The sequence below is a fragment of the Pelodiscus sinensis genome, chromosome 1 (assembly GCF_052426305.1).
Source record: "Pelodiscus sinensis isolate ZL-2025 chromosome 1, ASM5242630v1, whole genome shotgun sequence".
NCBI lineage: Eukaryota > Metazoa > Chordata > Testudines > Trionychidae > Pelodiscus > Pelodiscus sinensis.
In genome coordinates, this window is record NC_143052.1 from 68,358,860 (window position 1) to 68,376,700 (window position 17,841).

The following is a 17,841-nucleotide window of genomic DNA, read 5'->3' on the forward strand; positions in this document are numbered from 1 at the left end:
CTAAATACCAGCACAGAACACTGAGAGCCAGGACTGGTGGATAGCAACACACTTTAAGGGACTGTGGGAAACTTGGCCACACCCAAGAATAAACCAGGCACTGCTATTTACTCTTAGTTATAACATAGGAACAAAAGGCCATCCAGTGAAATGAAAAAAAAATTACTACTGGTACTGATACAAAAATACTTTTTACCTTGTTCATAATTAACCTACAGAACTCAGCGCCATAAGAAATCACTGATACCAAGATCTTGGTAAGGTTAAAGATAGGATTAGACAGTATGTGGAAAACCAGATCCACAATTACATTGGACAGAGCAAATTTCTTAAGCAATATATAAACATTTGCATTTCAAGATAAGCTAATCCCTAACTGATGTGGGTTAGGAAGAAAAGTTCCTCATGAGGTTTCTTGCACCATCTTCAGAAGCCTCTCAGATTGTCTATTGCTGGACATAGAATAGTCAACTAAATGGATCACTGATCTGCTCTGTTATGGTAAATTCCTATATTGTTTCTTATTGTTACATGCTGGTGCTCGGTAAAGGACTAATAAAACAATTATAATACTAATACTGAGTTGCCATACCTCTTCTGGTATGGTATACACTTTTTAGGCTGGAAATGTTATTGGCCTTATTTCAGAACTTCCTAGCCTATATTAGGGCACTCATTTGGAGTCTCAAATCAAGGGAGAACAATAATTGGGAAAGATGAATACATGAGGTAAGGCCTTTTCAAGACTGAACAGAAATAAATTCTTCTAACATGTCCATTTGTTTGGTGATCCCAAAATTCTAGGATATAATATTAGGACTATTTTTCATCTCTCCAGCTGTGATGGAGAGCCTTATAAGGACAGTAGAGGGTATCTGCATGACATCCTCACCACTGTTCTGTGCTATTATAATGAATACTGCTGGAATAGAAGATAAAGAGCTAAATTCAGAGCCTGCTATCATTATTTTTCATTAGCTAGATTTCTACATAAAAATCATTAGAATGGTTCATTGCAGGAAAGAAAATGGGCAATCTTTTGTTGAAGCAGAATATTGCAATAATAAAAGGCATATCAATTGTGTTAGAAGTTAACAACCAATTTGCCAGATGCCTGCAATGATAATGCTTCATGAGTTGGGAGTTCATTTCAATGATGTGATGCTGTTATTAGTATTAGTATCAGGTTTGAAATTATGGGTAATTCACGTCTATTAGTCATGAAACAAGCCACATGTTTTCTAAATTCTCATCAGGTACACCATTAGCAAGTTTTAAATGAAACTGTTTGATTTAAAACCATAGACAGTTTTTCAAAAACAATGAGAAGATAGTGAGTTTGGTTTATAGATTCTCCTGTATTATTGAAATTTAAAGCCTTTTTACTCAGATTATTAATACTTTAGATCACATTTCAGAAACACAAAAGTACATAATACAATCAACATATCACAAGAGTATATCAGCAATATATTCACCAGGACTCTGACTTACAACACATAAAAATGAAACTTAAAAAAGAGAAATCAACTATAGTGCTATTAATGTTCCCCACGGAGTCTGCATCTTAGATTACAACAAATGTAATGTAATTAGAGGTGAGAGAAAGAGAAACAGAGTAAGACACAGTGACTTTAATATATGGAAGGAAAAACTGTTGAGAGTTTTTCAACATGACAAATATGGGAAAGCTTTTAAATTTAGTGATAGAAACCAAAGTCAGGCAGAAGCAAACCGAAGTGCAGCATGAATACAAACTGGGGTACGACTAGCAGGTAAGAACGTGGAATAGCCTGGGTCAGCTCACATTGGAACTTGTGCCCCACAAAGCCTTTTAGAGTCTGAGTCTCAGAATACTTCATTGTGTGAGTGAGAAAAGAAATGCTTCATCATTCTACAATCACTCCTTTTTCTAAACTTGACGCAGTACTGATAGGCTCCAAAAGGAAGTCTATTCAGCTCTCATCAGTGAGAAGGACTTTTGAGAGCTGGAAGTGCAAATTGGGAGAGGAAAATAGGAGCATCCTCACCAAAAGTATTCCTCTACATTTTTCCTGAAATGAAAAAATGGCACCTACTGACCCTGTGTAATTTTGAGAGTCTCTCTATATACATATAAGCAGCTGCAACAGGGCTCTAATACACTGTAGATATAGATAAGACTTGTGAGCTTTATTGAGTCAAAATTATCTTGTGGTACTAAAAAGAAGTCTTATCTCACAGTATTAAAAATTAATATCTCCAGCAAAGCTAACTGTTTTTAGATAGGTATTGTGCCTAGCAGAGAAATGAGCAGTAGACTCATAAAGTCTGTTCACTTCAAATGATAAATTTGACTCACATTTTATAGATAGCCCTCATTCATTTAAGCACAGGGGTTACAATCAAATAGAAATCATTGACCAAAGTTACTATATAGGGGTAACATCACAATTTAACTCTATTCTTACAATGGGATATAACTGTTAAATGTGTTAGTAAATGTTGGCTTTTTAATGCAGACCACTGGAAAGCCTTGAAGCACTGTTAGGGTGAATCTACACTGCAGCCTTACCTTGAAATAAGTTATGCAATTTGTGCTACACAAATTAAGTAACTTATTTCAAGGTAATTTCAAAATAGCTTATTTTGAAGGCAACACCAAATTTCAAAATAAAGCACTATTCCGAAACATCCATTAACCCTCGTTTCACGAGGGTTACAGGGATGATGGAATAGCAAGCCTGTTATTTAAAATCTATTTTGAAATAACGGGGGTGCTCAAAAAACATAGAATAGATATTTCAGGATAGACACCCTTACAGATTAAAATGTTTTACAACTTTTAAACAAGTGGTGGTAGCAAGAAGCATGTGGCCTTATTCCAGACAATTTGTTAAGATAAATTTGATTTGTCCCACCTTGTTTTTCTTTCTTTTTTCTCCTTTTTCAGAGCCATAACTTTTCCCCTGCAAGTCACCTCTACTACCTAATGGAACAGAATGATCTGTGTCAGAAATGTTTTGAGGCATAAAATTCTCCGAATCTGTCTTTTACACAATGGCTACGTCTAGACTGGCATGATTTTCCGGAAATGCTTTTAACGGAAAAGTTTTCTGTTAAAAGCATTTTCGGAACAGAACGTCTAGATTGGCATGGACACTTTTCCGCAAAAGCACTTTTTGCGGAAAAGCGTCCGTAGCCAATCTAGACGCGCTTTTCCGCAAAAAAACCCCGATCGCCATTTTTGCGATCGGGGATTTTTGTGGAAAACAAATCTGAGCTGTCTACACTGGCCCTTTTGCGCAAAAGTTTTGCGCAAAAGGGACTTTTGCCCGAACGGGAGCAGCATAGTGTTTCCGCAAGAAGCACTGATTTCTTACAGTAGGAAGTCAGTGCTTTTGCGGAAATTCAAGCGGCCAGTGTAGACAGCTGGCAAGTTTTTCCGGAAAAGCGGCTGATATCTCTAACATTTGTACTAAAAACACCATGAAAATGGCCATCATTTAGATATGTTGCATTTGCTCTAGAACTACTGGGAATGATCCATGTTAGGCTTCCTTTCCTATGTGCTTAAGTTTCCTCTCAAGATTTCAGAGGTAATGAGCAAATGCATAAAATTAGGTACATGTATACGCGATTGTAGGATTGGAACCCTATCTTGTATTTGGGAGCTAATATGAATCAGCTACAAATTCAGGCTGATCATGTCTCAGACTCAAATATAATACAAAGCCAATTGTTCACTAGATTAAGGGTTTTTTTTCCTACCAGTTGTGTGTATGAGATACTTTTAAGTTAAGTAGACTAGTCATATTTTTAAGTCAAGTAGGTAGACCTTCATTATTCTAGAACGAACTCCTGATAAAAATGATCAACTGTGTGTTTAAGTCCTTTCACACATAATTTGCTTACTCTGTATCAAAGTGTCAATGTTAATGTGCTTACCGCATAGCACACAAGTTACAACAGATGGCCAGTAAGCTAGTAAAAGTTCCTAAACTAAACAGCGTTTTACTTTTTAAAAATTAAAGTTCTACTCTTTCCTCATATAAATATTTCATATTTATAGGCACAGCTACACAGCAATGTTATTCTGGAATAACGGATGTTATTCCAAAATAGCTATGTGAGCATCAACAAAGCAAGCCTGTTATTTCAAAATAATATCAAAACATCGGGCATCTTATTCTGGATTCTGTAACTCTCATTGTAGAAGAAATAACACCTATTCCAATATGCATATGTCTATGACCGGATGGCCGATAGATAGCCTGCCAACCAAGGGCCATATGTGCACCCATGAAAGAACTTAGGCAAGCGTATGCCAAGGCCAAGGAGTGCAGCTCCTACTCCAGGGTGGCTCCACAGACCTGCCCATGTTATGCCCTGCTCCACCACATCCTGGGGAGTGGGTCAGTCTCTTCCCCCACCTCATTGTGGACTCAAGTCTGTAGATGCCAGTCATCACCCTCCCAGAAGGCAAAACCAGTGAGGAAGAGGAGGTGGAGGAGAGCTGGACGAGACCATCACCAGCTCAATGCCTGCCAGCCAGGAGGTCATGCTTGCCCTGGAGCCAGTAACTTCCTCCCAGGATGACTCTCAGGCATCATACAAAGGTGGGGAAGGCCCCTCAGGTGAGTGCCATTACTTTCCCTAGACACACATGAGTGAGGAAGAGGGTGGTGAGGGGCTGCTGAGTACTCCTCACTTAGCCTTCTTGTCCTGGGGAGCGTGCACCAGCCTGTGCACATGGGTGCATGTGGAGCACCAGTTTGGGGGCACACAGACCTAGGAGGCAGCAACAGAGGACCCTTGTGCTCTGTCTCACAGGGTGTCTGGAGAGGCCTGCTTTACTCCCAGCGCTGGGATGGGACAGTCTCTCCCCACAAGCCACAACTAGAAGGAGGCTGTGGACATGGACACACACACACACACACACACACACACACACACACACACACACACACATACTCAGGAGTGCTGCACACAGCACACGGGCATACCTGAACTCTTGGGGCAGCATCCACTACCAGAAACAGCGAGGCAAGGTGCAGGAGTATCTGCCGCTCACACACACCTCTTCCTAGCACCCTGCCCCCCTTTCCGCCAGGATATAAGTCTTTGCTCTGTGAGACACCACCACTGTCAGATCCGGCATGTTCGTAGAACGGAGGGAAGCCCAGCTGCCCTGGTGCTCCCCCTTGCCTGCAGGCTCCTGGTCTGGGCGGCACCTTCCCATGCCTGCCTGTCCCCAGGACGTTGGGGTAGTTAGGCTCACCCCACAGACATCTATGTCCCTACAGGAAAGGGCCCACTGTCTAGGCCACAAATGACCTTGCTCAAAGCACATCACCTTTGTCTGACCCATGGCCTTTCAGTCTCAGCTCAGAGATGAGGGCTAGGCTTCATGCACAGTGTCTCTCTTCTCTTGCTCTCCACAGCCAGACCAGCTGCAAGAGGGGAGTAGTTGACACCTCCTGTGCCATCCTCCCAACCTTATGTCACTCGCTGGTGCAGGAGAGCCCCTCAGGACCTCCAGGGGGAGCACATTGCTGCCTTGCAGTGCTCCATGGACTGGCAGGACCAGAGACTTGAGGTGAACCTCCAGCTGCACTGTGACACCTGGCAGGAGTTGCTGCAGAAGTGCTGATCCATCTGTGCAGTCTTCCACATGGTGATTGACCTCCTGGTGGCTGCTCCCATGTCATCTTCCACCCCTCTGGCTTCTCCCCCTAACTCCTCAATCCATGGCTGCTGATGGCCCTGCATGTGAGGTGATGGAAGCACTCAGTGCAAGCCCTAGTCCCAGCCCCATCCTCTCCTCCACCTCTCCTTCCACTTCCACTTCCCTCCTCCCCCTCCCAGGTTCTTTCCCCATTCTCTCCCCAGTTACATTCATCCCAATAAAAAACCCAGGGTTTATTGCTTCCAAACCCAAAGTGTACTTTATTGTCTCTGCAGGGAGGGGAAATGGAGGAGGGGTGTGTGAGGGAAGGCAAAGTGGAATAACCCACATGCCCCTTGAGGGGATGCCCAGGGGAGAGTGTCACTGGGGTCATTGTGTGAAACTCTCCCTAAGCGCCTCACAGATATGCACAATCCCCTGATGGGTTTGCTTGATAGCAGCTGTGAATCGCTGCTCAAAGGCCCTGCCAATCTGGTCTGCCTCTTCCCTCCATCCTGGCAGAAAAGCTTTAATATATATTGTGAAGGACACAACACGCTGCCACCACGTGCGGGATGTGCTGCTCGCAGAGATCTAGCCCAGTGAGGAAGCAATGCAACCTCCCAAAGGCACCCTCCACAACAAAATGAGCCCTGTTGAGCCTGGAATTAAAACATTCCTTGGTGGGGCCAAGGTGTCTGATGTAGGGCTTCAATAGTCAGAGGAGCAGAGTAGACTGCATCCCCTACAATACAGATCGGCATGTCCATGTCCCTGACCCTGATGGTGTGGTTGGGAAAAAGTGCCAGCATGAAGCTTCTGGAAGAGGCTGGAGTTCTGAGATACTTGCATCATGCACCACCCAAAGTAGATGTCTGTGAATTGGCCGTGGTGGTCGACAAGGGCATGCAGGACCATCAAAGAGTATCCCTTCTGGTTAATGTATTTGGATGCCCAGTGTTCAGGGGCCTGGATGAGGATGTGGATGCTGTCAATAGCCCCCTCCTTTCCCTCCCTGCAGTTGGGGGAGCCCATGGTGGCAAATCCAGCGATGATAGTCCACGTCACCGAGGTTGATGACTTTATGTGGCAGGACATTGTTGATGGCCCTCACCTGCAGAAGGAGACAAACAAACAGAGAATCACAGGGTTGCCAGGTCCCTCATAAGGCTCTCAAGCCCAATCCCCTCCCACCCCTCACACACCAGAAGCAATCCCGACTTGCCCCATCCCCCATCATGGCTTTGTGAAGGTGAGACTGAAAAACCTCCCAGGGAAAGAGATTCCTCCACCACTAATTCCCCTAACCTTAGGGAATCCCATTCCAGAAGTTCAGTTCAGCGCTCTCCTGGGACAATACACAAGAGCACCATACCTGCATAACCACGGCCCCAATAGTCAATCTCTCCATGCTGAACTGGTTCCTGGAGGATTGGTAGCTGTCCGGCATAGTGAGCTTTGAGATTGCACTAGCAACCTGCTTCTGGAGGGGGATGGAGGGTCTCATGTGGGTGTCCCATCACCAGAGATGTCCTTCCACATATGGAAATTCTGGAGCCACTTCTGGTTGTCCCACTGCTCCAGGATGATTCAGTCCCACCAGTAGGAGCTGGTGTCCAGTTGCCAGAAGCGGTGGTACACAATGTGCAGGGGAGGGCAGGTAGGGTAGAGCTGCATGAGTGGTGCCTGGAGATAGTTGAGGAATTGCCCCACAAGGATCTGGGGGTCCTGTTCCTGCAAGGCCAGGAAGTCAGCCGGCAGAAACTGCAGCAGGAGGTGCAGCATGTGAAATAAGAGCTGTCTCCTGCTTGGAGGCAGGTCCAGCTCCATGGCAGGAAAGCTGAGGTGTCTGCAAGCAACTATAGCAGGCAAAGAAAAGGCTTTGCTGTCCCCCAATTAGGTAGGCAAAAGAGAAGAGCCGGAGTCACAGCTATACAGAGGAGTTCCTTTAAGCTCGAGCCTCAGATAACCTCAGGAAACAGCTACAGGAAGTAACAGCTGTCCTGATGCCCTGCCTGAAGTGCTTCCAAGTGGCCTTAAATGTGATTCAGTGTCCAATGAGTGCGGCGGATGCTCTATTTCAAAATAGCTCAATGCTAAATAGTTTGCAAAGAAATGCCTTTTAATACTGAGTTGTTGGGTTTTTTTTTTTCTTAAAAAAAATGTGTCAAGGTGACAGATGTCAGCAACGAAGAGGGAATAATGTTATCCTGTACGTTTTGTGTTCTAAGGCCACCAGCAAGTCCTTGGAAGGTCAGGTATTGAACATGCCAAAGATCACTCTAACCCAGCCTTGTGAGCCATCAAATCACATCAGACTCAGCCATCTGAGAACAAGCCTTAAGGTATAAGTGTGACATTTTCATTCTCTACAGTCTAAATCCTCACACATATCAAGCTGTCAAAGAAGAGAACAACCGGGGATTATCTTCTAATAGCTACACCTGCACCCACAGAACTAAGAACAAAGCAGATCACTTTCCTCCCTCCTCCCACTTTCAGTTTATTGATTGATTTTTCCTTCTATTTTCTGTCCTTCTGTTGTTGTGGTTGTTTTTTACACCGATACCTTACCTCTGGCTGGGAGGTCAAGCCATACAGAGCAGTCAGAAATCGTAGCAAGGATTGGCTAACAGGTTTGTAATCTGCACCTGTTCTCTGAAGAAAAGGACACATTTATCCTTTCTGGGGCACAATCACTGTCTTTGCCTGAGACCAGGGATGAGTGGGAACACATGCTCCTAGAATGGCTTGGTGACCTTACTAGGAGCCCATTCCTGCGCCTAACAAAGTCACTAGATTTAAATGTTGAACAGAATTGGGTCAGAATAGCCCGAAATTTCAAACCTGCTCTTCACATCATGACTTTGAGAGTTCAACTCAGCCATTTTTTTTATTTGCAATCTGTTTACAAAAGGTTATATAAAAAGAAGCCGAGGGCATCAGAGAGAATGGGATTAAAAATAAAGTGAAATGAAAGTGGAGAATGAGCAGATTGAAAAACAAGTATAGCAAAAATGTCAAAAAAAAAAAAAAAGCTGAGGGGAAAGAGGGAAATCATTTATAGCAAGCACCTTTTAGTAGCTTAATTTGGTTTTCCTTTCCTTCCCCCGCCTTTCTGAGCTCCCCAACCTTTCACAGACATTTTCTTTCTTGTGCTCCTCTAGAATACGTGCCTGAGTCTACCACAACCTCCTCCGGTATGGCTGAATTTGTCAGTGAATTCCAGCAGCTGCTCTTGGAATCCATCAGGATGTCCAGACATCACATGTTGAAGCTGGTATTATATGTGGCAGATTGATCACTATAGAAAGAAAAACATTTTCCATCCACCGTCCTTCCCAGCAGTATCACGTTGCAGCAGTTCTCGCATAATACAGCTATGTGTGGTATCTTACTGAGTCAAACTGAATTGGAATACGATTACTGTGTGCTGCATTTTGCAAGCACAATAGCAAAATAGCTAAAACATTATACACAAGCATGAATTGTTGCTGTGCCAAACTGAATAACTGAGAGGGACAATTCAAGTATTAACCAATTTCAACTATTGTAGCTTCTAATCGATCTCCCTGAATGAAGACATAAGAACATACCTGTGCAGATGTTAAGGGATCCACATATATTTTATGTGGTTGTCTGACCCTTTAAAAAAGGCCCCTTCTTTTTTCTATGAACTCTAGAAGGTGTTAGCCTCCCAAAGAAAGAAGGCACATGCAGCCTATGAATAAATGAATTAACGACTTGAATGAGTTTGATCCTATGGGATCAATCCTAAACTGGAAAGAATGGCATAGGGCCATTGAAGTGAATGGATCTATATAGGGTATGTCTACACTACCTCGCTAGTTCGAACTAGCGGGGTAATGTAGGCATACCGCACTTGCAAATGAAGCCTGGGATTTGAATTTCCCGGGCTTCATTTGCATAAGCTGGGCGCCGCCATTTTTAAATCCCGGCTGGTTCGAACCCCGTGCCACGCGGCTACACGGGGCACGAACTAGGTAGTTCGGACTAGGCTTCCTAGTCCGAACTACCGTTACTCCTCGTGGAATGAGGTTTACCGGGCTTCATTTACAAGTGCGGTATGCCTACATTACCCTCCTAGTTCGATTTAGGAGGGTAGTGTAGACATACCCTATGAAATTTACAACAGTATACTTAAGCAATGTCACTATTGTTACTACAGATCAGGGCAGCAAGGTTCTATTATTTATAACAAACTGTGCACTGCCATATATCTTTGTTTCGTCTGTCTAGTTACTATTCTCTTTGCGTATGTCTACACAGCAAAGTTATTTCGAAATAACTATCCTAGCATGTACACAGCCATTTCGTTATTTCAAAATTAAATCGAAATAGCTGAGGACTTATTTCAAAATTGTTAAACCTCATTCGATGAGGAATAATGCCAATTTTGAAATTGTTATTTCGAAATGAGTGCTGTGTACAGACTTATTTCTAAATAGGGGGCCTCCAGCCTTCCCAGGGTGCTCTGGTGGCCACTCTGGCCTCAACCAAGAACACTTGTCTCCCTCCCCCCTCCCCAGAGCCCTTAAAGGGGTAGACTCTGTCCACAGTGCCTGTGCCAGCTCCAAGCCTGCCAGCCCAGAGCCAGAATTCATTGCCCCTGACCCAGTGACCCCAAAAAATGAGCCAGCAAGCCACTGGCAGCCAGCCCTCCACTGCTCCCCAAAAGCAGTCTGCCAGCTCCCAGGAGCCTGCCAGGGCCCAGAGAAGGTGGGTGCCTTCCTGGTCCAGAGTGGAGATCATGGACCTTAATCAGGTTTGGGGGGGATGCCCCCAACATCCATGATCTCTGCACTAGAGGAACACGGCCATCTATGGCAGGAGAGCTGCCAGCCTGGTCACCAAAGGCCACATGCGAACCCAGGAGCAGGTTTGCATGAAAATCAAGTTGGTCAGGCGAGACCCCCAACCCTGAACCCTGAGCTTCCCCTCCCCCTTATTCCCCTTGCTTCCCCCTTTTTACAAAAAAGCTCTCTCCTCCCAGGTTTCCCTCTCCCTTCTCCCCCTTGTTCCCCTTGCTTCCCCCTTCCAGCTCCCTCCTCCCAGGTTTTCCCCTCCCCTCTCCCACCCTCTGTCTTCCCCTCTCCTGCCTCCTTTCCCCAGTCTCACCAGAGTTTAATCCCCCCCCCCCCAGCTTTGTTAAATAAAGAGAGTTTGTGTTCATGAAAATCCATGTATTTTATTTGACATCAGGAAGGGGGGTTAGAGAGGGGTAAGTGGAAGGATGTGAGGGAGGAATGAGGCACAAGCCCCCATTGGGGCAGACCAGGGAGTCTCTTAGTGCTCCTCAGGGTGGAAGCTCTCCCGCAGGGCCTCCTGTATACTGAGAGCTTCCTGATGGACCTCCCGGATGGCAGCCTGAAGAAAGTGCAGCCAGGCCTGTAGCAACATGTCCAAGAGAAGCACCAGAGGCCCCAGGGGCAGCTCTGGCTCCACGTTGCAGAGTGCTATGATGTCCCGAGTGAGGGCAATCAGAGCACGCAGAGACAAAATGCTTTGCTGTCCCTCATCGAGGTAGGCAAGCAAGCAGGGAAACCTGAGAACTGGCTATCTAGGGGGTTCCTTTAAGCACAGGCCTCAGATAGCCTTAGGCAGCAGCCACACAAAGTAACTCCTGAGCTGATGCCCTGCTGGACCTGGTTCCAGCCAGCCTTAAATGTGATTCAGTGTCCACTCAGTGTGGATGGGCTATTTCAAAATAGCAAAAAGCTATTTCGAAATGCATTTTGTGTGTAGATGCGTTATTTCGAAATAAGCTATTTTGAAATAACTATTTCAAAAATAGATATTTTGAAATAACGCTGTAGTGTAGAAATACTCTGTCTTATCCAATTACTTTAATAAAAATCACCAAGCTGAGTAACTATGTTACCACATTGCTATCATTTCTGTCTCGTCTCTCCAACTCCTCCCTTTTGGTTTGTCACACTCACTTATTGGGTGAAATCCTGGCCACGTGGAAATTAAGGTGAAAATCTTTCATTGACATCAAAGGCTCAGGATTTCACACATGATTTCAAGTTTAATATGTAGGATGTGCCTACATACACTTATACACAAGTTACTCTACTCACGTGACTAATCCCACTGAGTTCAATCAGATGACTCATGTATCCAAAGTTTTCAAAGGCATACGGTGGGAAATTGTGGTCCTAACATTGTATGCTCTTTTGGAGCATGGACTGGTTATTTCTATTATTTCTGTGAAGCGTCCATCACATTGTTAGAGTCTGTAAGGGTATGTCTACACTACAAAGTTAGTTCGAACTAACTTAGTTCGAACTAACTTTCCTAGGCGCTACACTAGCGCTCCGCTAGTTCGAATTGAATCGAACTAGCGGAGCGCTTAGTTCGAACTAGGAAAACCTCATTTTACGAGGACTAACGCCTAGTTCGAACTAGCTAGTTCGAACTAAGGGCTGTGTAGCCCTTTAGTTCGAACTAGTGGGAGGCTAGCCCTCCCCAGGTTTCCCTGGTGGCCACTCTGGCCAACACCAGGGAAACTCTATGCCCCCCTCCCGGCCCCGGACCCCTTAAAGGGGCACGGGCTGGCTACGGTGCCCGTGCCAGGTGCAAGCCTGCCAGCACCCAGCTAGCAGACCCTGCACCTGGCACGGCACAGAGCCACCCACCCGATGCCCCCCAGTCCACCCCCTCTTGCCGGGACCAGGCTGGCGACTCCCGGGAGCTTGCCCTGGACCGCAAGAGGCGGGCACCTTCCTGGGCTAGTGCGGACATCGTGGACCTCGTCCACGATCTCCACACTGGGCACAGGAAAGTGGCCGGCTAGGGCAGGAGAGCTGCCAGCCTGGCCACCCAGGAGCAGGTGTGCATGAAAATCAAGGGGGTCCACTGAGACCCCCGACCCTGAGCCCTGAGCTTACAATGGCCATCCTGGGTCAGACCAAAGGTCCATCTAGCCCAGTAGCCTGTCTGCCGACAGCGGCCAACCCTAGGGACCCTGGAGGGGATGGACCGAAGACAGTGACCAAGCCATTTGTCTCGTGCCATCCCTCTCCAGCCTTCCACAAACTTTGGGCAGGGACACCACTCCTACCCCCTGGCTAATACCACTCCATGGACCCAACCTCCATGACTTGATCTCACGTCCCTTTAAACTCTGTTCTAGTTGTAGCCTTCACAGCCTCCTGCAGCAAGGAGTTCCGCAGGTTAACTATCTGCTTTGGGAAGAACAACTTTCTCTTACTAGTTTCAAGCCTGCTACCCATTCCTTTCCTTTGGTGTCCTCTAGTTCTTCTTTATGGGAACTCAGGAAGAACTTTTCTGAATGCACCCTCTCCACCCAACCCCTGCTTTTAGAGACCTCTATCCTGTCCCCCCTCCGTCTCCTCTTTTCTAAGCTGAACAGTCCCAGTCTCTGTAGCCTTTCTTCATCTGGGATCTGTTCCCAACCCCTGATCATGTTAGTTGCCCTCCCTTCTCCCAGCCTCTCTCTTCCCCTCTCCCACCTCCTTTTCCCAGTCTCCCCCAGTTTTTTTCAATAAAGACAGAGTCAATGTTGGAAGAAACATTATCTTTATTTTGTACATCAATAAGAAGGGGGGTTAGGGAAGGGTAAGTGGAAGGAGGTGAGGGAGGAATGGGGTACGAGCCCCCGATGGGGAGGACTGGGCTGGCTCTGCGGGCTTCTGGGGGTGGAAACTCTCCTGCAGCCCCCCAATTGTCCCCTCTCCCCAGATGGCAGCCTGCGGCAAGTGCAGCCGGGCTGATGGCCGAGTGGTGTGATGTGCCCAGTGTGGGTACTCCGGGCACTCCAAGCCAGAACTTCTTTGCAAGCGGGGCACCCCTTAGAACTGTGTGTCCGGGGTGGGGGTCGGGACCCTTTAAGCGCAGCCCTCGGCTAGCCTGAGACAGCATCTCCACGCTCTAAGTCCTCCTCTGATGCCCTGCCGGCACTGCTTCCGGCCATCCTTAAGCCCTGTTCAGAGTCCACTCAATGTGGACTTGCTAGTTCGAATTAGCAAAACGCTAATTCGAACTAGTTTTTAGTTCTAGACGCGTTAGTTCGAATTAGCTTAGTTCGAATTAACTAATTCGAACTAAGTTAGTTCGAACTAACTTTGTAGTGTAGACATACCCTAAATGACTACAGTAATAATGATTATGTGAATATGGAGTAGATGAAATTAAATGACAATGTTTGGAGTCCCCGTCCTCTGTGCATGTAGCTCACATGAGCAGTATGAAGTGCTGGCTAGTGGATCTTTATTATTTTAAAACTTTTTACTCAGACAAAAATTTCTAAGACTGTCCAGGGTTCATGCAATTCACTGAGCTTTCTTTTCCATATTTGCATATTCCCCACCTTTAAGCACTTGACCCCTAGAGTAATGGCTATTCCTTGTCCTGTTTTTGCTCCCTTTTCCCAGGAGCCAACAGTGAATGTCCTATCTGCTCTCTCTGCTTCTTTCCAGGCTGACTCTCCAGCCTGATTCACACAGGCTTCCTGTGATGAACTGGGCCGGGTCTGGGCACCTCTGAGGGCATCCGCTCAGGGCGAATTGCTCAAAACCAGGGCTGCTTACAGCCCCAGACTGGAGACATTTCCCAAGCAGGTCACAAACCAGTCACACAGAGCACTTCAGCTGCCAATCCAGCCAGCAGAAGCCTCACGAGCAAAACCTCTGACACTCCAGCTCTCCCTGTGCCACAATCAGCTCTGGGCCTAACACACAGGTGAGGGGTTATAGGACCCAGTCTCACCTACCCTGAACGGATCCTCCTGGTCCCAAAGAACCAACCTCAGATTCCCGCTCAGTTTACACTTTGGATCTTACCCACAAGATCATGCTGGGCCAATCCTTAAGAATCTAAAATCTAAAGGTTTATTAATGAAAGCAAGAATAGATTGAGAGTAAGGTTGTTAAGGGAAATACATTAAATGCACCAGTCACTAAGTTCTGGATGCAGGCTCTCAGCAGAGATGTTACAGACTGCTATCTTGAAAGTCTCTGGTGTACATCCTATGTCAGGATGGGCCAGCAATCCTTCCCGGCTCGCTGTCCCTTGCAAGGCTGCATCTGAGATCAGTAGCAGAATTCAAGACAAAATGGAGTCTGCCTCATGGCACTTTATATTCATTTCTGGTACCTTCCAAGCTGGAGTGGGTCACATGGTCAAGTGACCTGTCCATGTGTCTCATGTCAACAGCTATGATACTGACTGGTTTGCAGGTTTCCAGATGCATTCCTCAGGTGTGTATTGGGCACCTTGAGACCCATTGTCCTTGGTGCCCTGCTAGTTAGCATAGTCATTCATTGGGCATTCCTTCCTTACAGCAGGCAGAGAACATTCACAATATAAGCACAGAGTCCATAGTCATAGCTCCATATACAGATATCACACATGTACATGAGTAGCATATATAGAATCAGTAGAACATAAGCTTTCATTTGACACCTCACATAGCCCCCTTTGTATGGACTTTGGGGCAACCCCCCCCCCCCCCATGGGCACAGCAGTGATCTGGCTGCTCCCTATAAAATCCAATAACGTGACACTTCCCCATTCAAGGGTCTGCAGCACTTCTCTTATAGCTCAGCTGGCATAAATGCACCTACCCTGAACCTTCTTAAAGGGCCATTGTCATCCTGTGATGCCCCACTCCCATACAGAGAGCTCCTCTCACAGGGAAGAGTATGCTTGTCCCCTGGTGTATTACTTTCCCCTTCCTCCCATGTCCCAGGTACTGTCATAGAAGGAATAGCTGGAAAGAAAAGGGCATTGACAAGGCTTCCTTATGCTCTGCTGAGTCATGCCTCCTATTTTGGTCCCCAAAGCCACTGGCAAACACTTAGGAGAACAGGCTTTGGCCTGCTTTAAATTATGCCTAGGGATTGAACCAACAAGTCCAGGCTCAAGATTTGGGGAGCAAAAAGGTGAGGTTTATGACACTCTTGCAAGCCATCCCTGAATGCACCTGCTCTGACAAGTCACATGCAGTTGGCCAAAAACCAGGAACAGGCCTATATTTTTTTAAATTATAAATACAGCCATTACTTATTTACACATGTTAGATTTCTTTCATTTAATGTATTTTCAGATGCCTTTAGTGCTTTTGAAACATGACAGATGGAAAGTAGAAATGTTTAATACCACGCATCTTATGAATCTTCCTGTAGTTTTCTTTCCTTTGATCTTTCAAATATTAAAGGCTTGATCCATTGATCAGTCAGCACTCAAACTACCATTGGTTTCAATAAATATTCTGGTAGCACTTTAAAGAAGAAGAAGATCTTCCGGTCATCTGAAGAAGTGGGCTGTGCTCATGATACCATCTACGTGTTTTGTTAGTCTCAAAAGTGCTACCAGACTATTTGTTGTTTTTTAAGTTTTTTAAGTTTATCCTGTACAGACTAGCTATTGGTTTCAATGGCATTTCTGCACACACAACTCTTGTAGAATAAAGATCTAATAAACCAACTTCAATTACGAATGTACTGATTATCTGATCATACCTATCTGAAACAATCAAAACTGATTGAGGAAAAAGGGTGAAAGTGGTGTTATTTTCAGTACAATTTATGATTCCTTAGGCTTTGACTGGATTAAAAGTATCATTGAATTGGATCAATGACCAAATTAGATGTAAGTGCTGTGATAATTTCTAGCTGTGACCCTGTGACCAAAACCAAAAGTTCTCCTTGGCCATATTCAGATTTTATACATCAATAGTATAATCACTTGGTTATTATTACATATACTTAGGGCCTCATGCTAAATTCATGGTTCACTTAAACTAGCACTGACATCACTTTGAGTTTTGGCTATGCAAGTGTAACCCATGAACCTAATAGGGAGCTATCTCTTTAAGAAACCCCTGTGGAGGAGGTAAGAGTGAGTTGAGTGTTATGGTTGCTGGGCAGATTTATCACTCCACGTCCAGAAGTTTCTGGAGTTGGGTAGGATAGTTTGGGGTCAGACTTCATGAGCCAGCAGGCAGGACAGATACTTTTCTAAGGCCTGTGTGAGCTGGAAGAAGCTAAGCCAGGAGCAGAGAACTGGCTGCAGTTCCTCACTCTGTAGCACTTTGCTGCAGGTAGTGATGTTGTTAACCCTCCACCAGGGATCATAGGCAATGCTACTTACAGGAGAACCTGGGAGGGAAAATAACTTCTGTGTTAACTGTCTACTTTAAATGCTGTTTTGATTTTAGCCAAACTGTTTTAGTTCACCAAAGTCTCAGTTTGTGCTTCTGATCATTAAATCTGCACCATATGCTGAGTCTGAACCATCTCTCCACTTGTTTGTAGGAACTCCTCAGTTGGACTACATGTAGACTACAGGCTTCTTTCAGAAGAAGCTTTTTTCGGAAGAGATCTTTCAGAAAAACTTCTTTTGAAAGAGAGCGTCCACACTGCAAAAGTGCATTGAAAAAGCAATTTGCTTTTTCGAAAGAGAGCATCCATACAGAATGGACGCTATCTCGCATGTAAGCTGTGATTGCTATGGATGGAATGGCCACCAGGGCACTTGTGCTTTTTCCTCTTTCCTCTTCTGCCGAAAGAACTCCCTCTTCCCCGTCAACATATGCCTTTTTCCGAAAGAGCTCTTTCGGAAAAAGGCTTCTTCCTTGTATAATGGGAATTACCAATACCGGAAAAACCCCTCTGTTCTTTAAAATTTCTTGCAGAAGAACACAATTGCAGTGTGGACATTCCTCAAGTTTTGTCGGAAAAAATGGCCATTTTTCTGACAAAACTCTGTAGTGCAGACATATCAATGGAGTCGAGGCAGACTCTTCCTCTGCTGTGGATCACTGCGAGGCAGCCAGCTAACTGATCAACTAGTCAGTTAACTCGCAAGTGAACAGGCTAAAAGAAAACCTTGTTACAAAAAAATACAAAAACCGAGAGAAACAAAATAGAAATGACTCTTTCCCCTTGCTACATTTACAGAGGAGCTGAAGAATCATGCTGAGAAGGTGAACTAAATCTAAGCTTTTGGGACCTCTCAGTCTTTTCTTACTGGCTACGTCTACAAACAGAGTGGCTACGTCTACACTGGCCCCTTCTTCGGAAGGGGCATGCTAATTTTGAATTTGGGAATAGGGAAATCCGCGGGGATTTAAATATCCCCCGCGTGATTTAAATAAACATGGCCGCCGCTTTTTCTCCGGCTTGGGAAAAAGCTGGAAAAAAGCG